Source organism: Vanacampus margaritifer, chromosome 20, assembly GCF_051991255.1.
Source record: "Vanacampus margaritifer isolate UIUO_Vmar chromosome 20, RoL_Vmar_1.0, whole genome shotgun sequence".
Lineage (NCBI taxonomy): Eukaryota > Metazoa > Chordata > Actinopteri > Syngnathiformes > Syngnathidae > Vanacampus > Vanacampus margaritifer.
This window is the reverse complement of record NC_135451.1, coordinates 6,439,522-6,448,384: the sequence shown is the minus strand read 5'-3', so window position 1 is coordinate 6,448,384 and position 8,863 is coordinate 6,439,522. Positions and strand designations below refer to the sequence as shown.

General features: G+C 37.6%; 1 long non-coding RNA gene across 1 annotated transcript; it reads left to right on the top strand.

Annotated features, from left to right (window-relative positions):
* Positions 1-378: 378 nt before the first annotated feature.
* LOC144040048 (uncharacterized) lies at positions 379-6,969 on the top strand. Its single transcript, XR_013289616.1, has 3 exons — positions 379-486; positions 1,714-1,895; positions 6,648-6,969. It is a non-coding gene; the product is annotated as an uncharacterized LOC144040048 (long non-coding RNA).
* Positions 6,970-8,863: the final 1,894 nt, after the last annotated feature.

Genomic DNA, 8,863 nt, shown 5'->3' with positions numbered 1-8,863 from the left:
AAAAGGGAAGTAGGTAATAATATTAAAAATCTCTATATGTGTACCCTACATAAGTAGGTGATGATCTTTGGCCTCATTGTTTACAGTTAGGGTTGCCAACCGTCCCTTGAAATACAGAATCGTCCCATATTTAGAACTATAAGTACAGGTTCCGTATTTAGTAGTCAAGGGACGCATTTTGTCCCGTAATACCGTGAGAGTCAAAAACAGTCCGTAAAATGCCAATGGAATGGAATTAATGAACAGTACCCTTTATGTGACAACTTACGGTAACGCTCCAAGGACCTCCTGCTCTATGACCAATGAGCTGACAGTACATTCATTCCAAGTATGACGATACAGAACCCGCTCATCTCATTGGTCGACGTTATGATGCTTGCGGAAGTACAGCGCAAGAGCGGCAATGGGACCGGTTTCGACGGGGGAGCTCAACTCGACAGAACAACGGCAGTAGCAGAAATTATTGCATACGGAATACTGTACAAGGTACAACTGGGGAGCCCAAGAAAAAAATGTGTTGTCCACGGGGCAACACCAGAGATAGATGTGTAAAGAATGATGCCTCAATATGAAAACGTGCAATGAATGTCAGCGTTGTATGGAAAAGTAAACATATAATATTTTTGGGGTGTTATAAACAAGTAAAATTGATTGACAAGTACGTTAAAATAGATAATGCATAAAAGTAATCATTGATAAATAATACTCAGCATTACATTGATTACAAGTTAAAACAGGTATGTATATTTTTTACTGTACATGAAGTTGATATACAACACTACAAATATATACAGTAGTAAATAGTGCCCCCCCCCCCTAATTTTTGACAGTTGATATACAACACTATAAATATATAAAGTACAATGATTTATTTTTATTTTTATTTATTTAGAGGTGATTGCTGCAGAGGTAGCCCATGTCTATCTTACTGTAAGCATGGTTTGAGCTATAACTCAGCTGACCGTGCTCTAAGGTTGACTGATCAGAACATTGAATGACGATGATGAAATATATGGAAAAAGTATACAATAACAACAATATACACCTAATGTGAAATTGAGCTGAACATAAGTAACAGGATGAATGTTCTGCTTATTACTTATTGTTTTTAAATTAATGTATACAGTTTTAAATTAAGCAGGAAATGTATCTCTTTGAGAGATATTTATTTTGATAAGTTAATTTTGTTAGTTTGTATTAAAGTAAATTTCTGGATCATAAATTTTCCATGTGTTAATATCATTCAAAAATGTGCATCCTATTCAACGTAGGTTTAAATTGTTTCACCTACAAAAAAAATAAATAAATAAATAAATAAACCCTTTTTACAGTTAAAATAATGAGCAAATACTGTACACTTAAAAAACACAGAAGTGGCAAAACCAGGTCCAGAAAGTAAAAACCCTTTCACAGTTTGACTTAAGCCCCAGATGCCTGTTAGCTAGCTAGCTCCCATGGTGGTTGTTTACCTGCTAGGGTGCTAGCTAGCTAGCATCAATGGCTAAAGCCAAACTGTGGCCAGTTTTTTTACTTTCTGGACCTGGATTTGCCACCTCTGAAAACAACGTCCCCTAGACACATTTAGAGTTGCAATGACAATAGTGGCATCAATTAACTCATTCTCAGTGGCAGTCCAGGCTTCAATGTCATGTCTAAATATGTGTGGAAGTCAGGCCCAGGTTGCGGGTCAGTTAATCCCTCCGTGTCCCTCAGCAGGCCTCCCTCAGTGCCGGAGCCCTCGCGAAAGAGCAAACTTCATCTGTAGCAGGTGCAGCTCTAATGATGCTTTGATGCCATCTGTCAAATCCCATCACTTGCTGTGGCGGCTGACATTTACGCTCATGGCTCCTAGCAACAACTTGCCTTCCACGTTGATGCTACATGCTAACAATAAGGTATGAAAACAAGTCAAAACAACAATTGCGAAGGTTGATTTTTTTTTTATTCACCCCTAGCGGCATTCACAACATGAGAAACAATTCCTGAGTGGCTTTGCAAGTTTTACTTTATCTCAGTGATACGTTTGAACATTCGTCTGCGCAGTAGGAGTAAACACTGTCATTATGTCATCAGCTGACAACTTCTGATTAATACGTCAAACCCATAACATGCTCTTTAGACTCTCTCCACAGCCCCCACCCTTAATAAATTGTGCCGTTTTTCTTGTTATTATCATTATAAAGCTCGACACTTGACACTTGTGGGTAACTAGCAATCATCGCACCTGTATGTGATGTGTGCGGCTCTGCCTCGCCCCAGTCAGAATCAAGGAATGGCTACCAAGTGATTGCCTTCATGCTCGTCAATGATGCAGACAGAACTCACTTTTTGTCCTTGTGCAGTGTGTATAAAAGAAACAATAGCGGCACCATGTGTGTTTGTCTTAAGTATCCAAGGCCTTCTGCGTCCTCTGTGGGAATATGGGCTTGAAAAGGAATAGCCAATTAGTAGCTTTGTGTGGAGAGGCCGCTTTGTTTGTATTTGGGTACAACATTTCAATAGACACGCAGTAGACTTATTTTCTGCACTGCCAATGCCTTATCGGTGACTAAAGCAGTTAACAAAGAAAGAGAGAGAGTTTTCCTGTAGTGTTAAGTGTGTTACACTGAAACAGGAATTTCCTTCCTGAGAAAAAAAAAATACTTCTTTAATTGACTACTTAATAAACTCAGGTCGTATTATGATATTATTGATGTGTACCAGCGGGACAAATTTTCTTAGGCCAAATCACCCAGTGGGTTTAGCAAACATATGTTGATTTTAATGAAACTTGGTGTACTTATAGTGTTGTATAGTGATAGTGATGGCACGACACTAAATTTCAAATTATAAGCCAATCGGAGCAGCGGTGTGAGAGGCACGTTTCACCAAATTTGGACATTTTTGGGAGAAAGGTGCGTGGCTGCCTTCTTTTGAACCTTTATATTGACTTTCGCTTTGTAAATCTCTTTAAACTTATTTATCAGTTATAGAGAACATGTGGGTGATTACATTTCATGAAAAGTTTTGTTTGGATCCACAAGGTCAGTTACAAGGTCAAACTATAGGTCAAAGGTCAAGTTATAAATGCATCAATCCTCGTTGAATTCCCTTTCCAACATTGCCTGTTTTGTGAAAATTGACCCTTTGCTTCCTGAGATATAAGGGTTCAAAAGGCAGCCACGCCCCCGTATTATTATTATTTTTTACAGGAAATGTCAAAATTCGGCTTTAGATTTGTTAGATTTTTTAGAATAGTGTGCAAAGTGTACTCTACATTTTGACCACTGTGTATTTTATATGTCCCAGACAAACGCGCCAGACAAACAATTTGAAATTGTGTATGTCTCCTAAACTAAAACTTCACCATAATGAGTGCTTGACTAAAAATAATGTATTACTTTTGCCTCCCCAGGTAAGCATATTTTCCAAGGTATTTTTGCTAAATGCCAATAGCATACAGAGTGACGTGAATGGCCGACAGCAGTTATGCTAATAAGCGTCAATGTTGTCAAAGGTGTATTTTGTCCCCTGATGGCCTCTAATCGGCTCCAGTCGGCTGAGCTTGTCCCACCTGAAGGAGTGGGCTACTGATTTTCTGTCAGAAGGACGAGCACGCCATAATTATGCTTGCCATTTGAAATTCCCTCACTCTCCTTTCGCACCAAAGATGAGATGCGGCTCATTGGAATGTAGGAGTGGGCGCTGCGGGGGATGTTGTCGACGGTAAACCTTGTCTTTTCAATTAAACACGCGGTGGCCTTGGTGGATTGCTTGTGACCCATGGGGGTGATCAGGGGCACTTAAGGGGCCACCCATTGCGTAAAAATGCCTTTAATGTCCCAAGAGGAAGTCAGCCAGGTAGGACTTGACATGTTTGTCGACCGTGACAAGTCAAAAATACCAAACACTGGATAGTAAGGACTGACATATGAATTAATGACATTGATTAAGGAAGGATAAGAGAAAAAATATGATAAATTAACCAAATTAATTATTAAAATATATTTTTTTCAACTTAAGATTAATGACTGCCCCATACTTGGAAAGCCCGCAGCAGACACGTCCACGTCAAAATTTTGCAGCAATAAATGTAATAATAATGCATACATTTTGGGATACTGGGGTCAAGTTATATTTTACAATGAAGTTACTTCATGGTAAAGCTTAGATAGCTCTTAATATGAAAAGAAAAATGCACTGAGCTGTCACTGTCTTAAAATGCAATTATGCCATCTAGTGGCAGAAAAATGACCTCAACACAAATAAATATCACGCTCATTATTATTATTTTTTTTTACAGTAGAGTACATCTTTTTCATTTTAACTCAATTTGATGAATTATTATGAAATTACAGGGACTAGAAGATGCAGCCTTATTGCTATTTTCCCCACTTTTATGTTAACAAGGGTATGAAAACTTTTATTGATTGTATATCAAGAACAGATATAAAATTTGTGATTAATCGTGAGTTAAATATTCATGTGATTAATTATGATTAAAAATGTTAATCGCCTGACACCCCTAATATATATTATTCTACGCACCAAAAATCAAGATGAGTAAATATATTAAAATAAAATAAAAAATAAAAAACACTTTCAATGACCTTGACATTCCCCTCGTCGAAATGCCAGTGGAGCAGCTTGGTTAAGTGAACGATGAGAGACAGGCAGGAGGAGGGAGGACAAAAAAAACAAAACAGAATTATTCTGAGGGGATGCAGGCACTTGAATTTTCCAGCAATATACTTTATGCCAAAAATATTTCTGGCTGAATATGATGGCAAGTTGCCATGGCTGAGGACGTTATTCACTCCTTAATTCACTCTGAGAGGATGAGTTAGTGTCATCACAATCCTTTTTCATGTACAGTATGTGCATGTTTGTTATTTGCCAGAGGCATACGAAAAGACAGGAGGGAGGAAGAAGAGGAGAAAGACATGCTAAAGGCTTTCTGAGTCAGCCGTTAGCCTCCCACCTCACCTCTCGCTTCACTTCCTTTTACCTTTCACCTGTTTTGTGCCTCACGCCTGCAGACAGACGTTGGCCCGTCTTCGCCTCCTTCCTTCTGCACTCGCTACCCGCTTGGACAACAACGTCTGACTGCTCACCTCTGACAACACTGCACCTTTTGGAGGTTGTTCACCTCCCCTCTCAAAACACAAACACAAACACGCACACAAAACCGCAGACGATGCCATGTGGTAACCTTGACCGGCAGCTGGGATTAATCAGTGACATGGAAAGAGCTCAAACTCAGGTGGCACCAAGGATACCTTCGTCAAGGCTGAGCGATAAGGGATGATTTTTGTTGTTGTTTATTTCTGCATGATAGTTATGTAGTTTTACAGTCATTTAGATGTTAGTCCGACAAATGCTAATCACTCGTACATAATTTCACTGTCATTAATGAATCTTTATTGCAATCCTGATGCGCATTTTATAGTTCTTCCTTGGCCCCTGCTAAGGTTTTGCAGAAAGTGGTTCAATTGTTTTTGGATTGGTAGCATTACATACTGTATATATGTATTTTGGAGAGAAAAAAGTCAAATGTAGAACCAGACCGCACAAATTATAATACAGGTGCAATGCTAAAAATCTAAATGTCCCCCCCCCCCCCCCCACATTGCCACAACGTGACTTGTGCATGCAGAACTGTGACATTATGGGAAAAAAACATTCTGTTTCAACCATTTGACCTATTTTACCAATACGTGGAACTGACTTTAGCAAGACATAGAAAGAAGTTTACCAATATGTTGGAATGACTTTAACAATACGTCGAAACGACGTTACCAGGTTGTTTTAAAAGACTATTTTTCACCTGTAATGCCACTGGGTATTGACACACACATGCACAATTGTGGCATTACCCAGTGCCATTATGGGAAATAAAACCAACTGTTTTTTTTTTTAACATTTAACCTATTTTCCTAATACGTTGGAACAACTTTACTAATAGGTTTGAAATACATTACCAAGAAGTTCAAACGACATAGCCCAGTCAAAACTGTTCACATTGGCAGTTCTACGTGTCCGTACATTTGAAACGGTTAACATTTGCATTTGTAGGAATAAAGTTCTGCCTACAGATAATTAGCAGTTTCTTCCTTATTTTTTTGTTGACAGCATACTGTGACAAATCATTAATAGGATCAGTGTCTTCATATCTCCTTAGTTGTTGATAATAACATCATGGTTATTCGAGCAAATTAGTTATTAATCAGTACCCATACAGAGCTTTTTTGTTTACTAGCACACCCGTTATAGAGCCATAGAGGTCCGTGCCCACCCACCAAGATGATTGTGCCCCCCCCTTCCCCATTTGAGGCATGGATCTCTAAAAATAAACTTTGTTACAATTTTTTTATAGTAGCTAATTTTGTGTTTTAAAATACTAACCCTGACCCTGGAATAGATTTTTAATTGTTTCAAACTCCATAAAAAAAGAGCTAACCAACGTTGTTTAACCTCTAGCAATCTGCTGTAGCAACAGACAGGTCACTATTTACTATGCAGGATATGACACTCATTCCATGTTTCTATTCCTTCACCATGTTCGGGCGATCCCTCGCTCATTGTGCTTGTTGTCCCTGTCTTGTTTCATAAATAAATGCAGCGTGCAGATATGCTCCCCTCCCTGTCCATGATGTTTTCGTCAGCAGTGTGCTGCACAACTCCAACTTCTACGTATGTGGGAAATGTGCATCTGCATCACCTGCCACTGTGGGAACAACGCCGAGCGCCGCTTGATTGACATCTGGATCGACTTGCCATGAAGGGACCGTCTCGCACGGTTCAGCGTTCAAAACGTGCGAAGAAAAGAAGAGGACATTTGTGGGCAAAGTGTGATGAGAGAAAAGGTGATGATTGAATAATTTGAAAGGATTTTGGAAGTATTCTGGTGGTCTCTGTTTACATTTTCTAAAGTGTAATAATTACTTGAAAATGTAATGAGGCCTAAAAATGTAATACAATTTGCACTTATTTCAAAACCCAATAATGCAATAATTTCTTTAATAGTATAATAAATAAATAAAATCTGACTGAAAAATTTGTAATAATATTGTTGCTGATAATGTAATACCTTATTACATTAATGGGGATTTATTACATTTTCAGGTGAATCTTTTTTCTCCAAAACTGATAATGTAAAATTTGCCATTTAGTGTCGAATGTAAAAATCTTAAAATTTAAACTGACCAATTATTTAAACTTTTATTATTATTTTTTTTTAAACTAATGTAATGAAGTTATTACGTTATTATTACATTTTCAGGTGTTTTTTTTAATTCTCAAAACTGCTAATGTAAAACTTGACAGATAATGTAATATAGAGTTCTACATTTTGCGTTTTAGAATCTATAACTGTTGTATCCATTCACAACAAAAATGTGTTAAAAATGTCATTGCTAAATATTTCAGAGTGATTTCAACCCCCAAAGTGTATTTTTAACACTTTCTGATTTTAAATGGAGGTCAGTGTTGGAGTTTTTTGACAGACGTGATTTATGTAGCGTTAAACCAACTCTGCAGAGAGTTAATCAATGTATGCTCAAAGTATGATTAAGTGGGTGGAGCATACTTTCACATTCTGCAGAGTTAATATATCAACTCTGCCAAATAACTCCAACATTGACCTACATTTAAATCAGACTGTGTTAAAAATACACTTTGGGTGTTGAAATCAACTCTGAAATGTTTAACACAAATTTTTTAACACTCCAATTTTTGTTGTGAATGTATATAACAGTTATAGATTCTCAAAACACAAAATGCAGAACTATATTATATTATCTGTCAAGTTTTACATGAGCAGTTTTGAGAAAAGAAAGACCCACATGAAAATGTAAAACCAATGTAAGGTATTACATAACTGGTCTAAAAAAAAAAAAAAGTTAAAATATCAGTCAGGAAATTATTGGTGAGATTATTGCAATATTTAGTTCTATTACTTTTTTAATCTGGTTAAGTGCAAATTTTATTAAATTTTCAGAAAAATATTACAGTAGGGTGCTTACAAGGCTTGTTCCCTGCATGCTGCAAAGCAAATGTGTATGTCCAAGTCTTCTCTCTAAAATATTTTTTTTTCAATCTGTGTCCTCTTTGGCGACATAGCAACCCAGCATTAGCTTTCTTGTGATGGCGCTATGTCACTGAAGGTTGGCACAGCAATCCTTTTTATTTTTTTCCCCCTTGTGAGTCAGAGGTGTGCCGGATCTTGAAAAATATGTTATTTTATGCCTGAATGGAAAGCAGGAGAAAAATAATCATCCAATGCCACTGCTTAGAATTTTGCCACAGTAGCTACTAACATAAGTTTTTTGTTTTGCTTGCTTTTCAAAACAACACACTTTATGTTGTCTCTTCCAAAGTGAATCATTTAAAAGTCACATTCTGCTGTGTAAGCTAAAAGAATCGCAGTTGAAAGTCAACCACAACGCTAACAAGTCTCACTCTGCAGTTTATTTGCTGTCATTTATTTATCAGCCGATGCGTTGCCGTCTGCACTCTTTGACAAAGAGAGCCCGCGTGTGTGTGTGTGTTTGCATTTTGACGGTGAATGCAAAAAGTGGGTGAAGTCACCAAAAACAAAAAAAAAGATTCACCTGAGAGAGTAACATTACGCCAGTTTGAAAACATGTTTCACAGATACGCGATGCTGTTCTCGTTCCCAAAAGAGTGGAAACTTGACACTTTTGTGACAGTTACCATGGCAACGGGGGAGAGGGTCTCATTAGGGTAGTATACCGGATAAATGTGTGTGTTTTTTCTTTTTTCTTTTTGGACGAGTGGGGGAAAGGGGAGGGGGGGGGGGGGGAACCATCTTGACAGAAATCAACATGAGATTTTTCATTTTGCTCCAAATCTTCAAATAAAA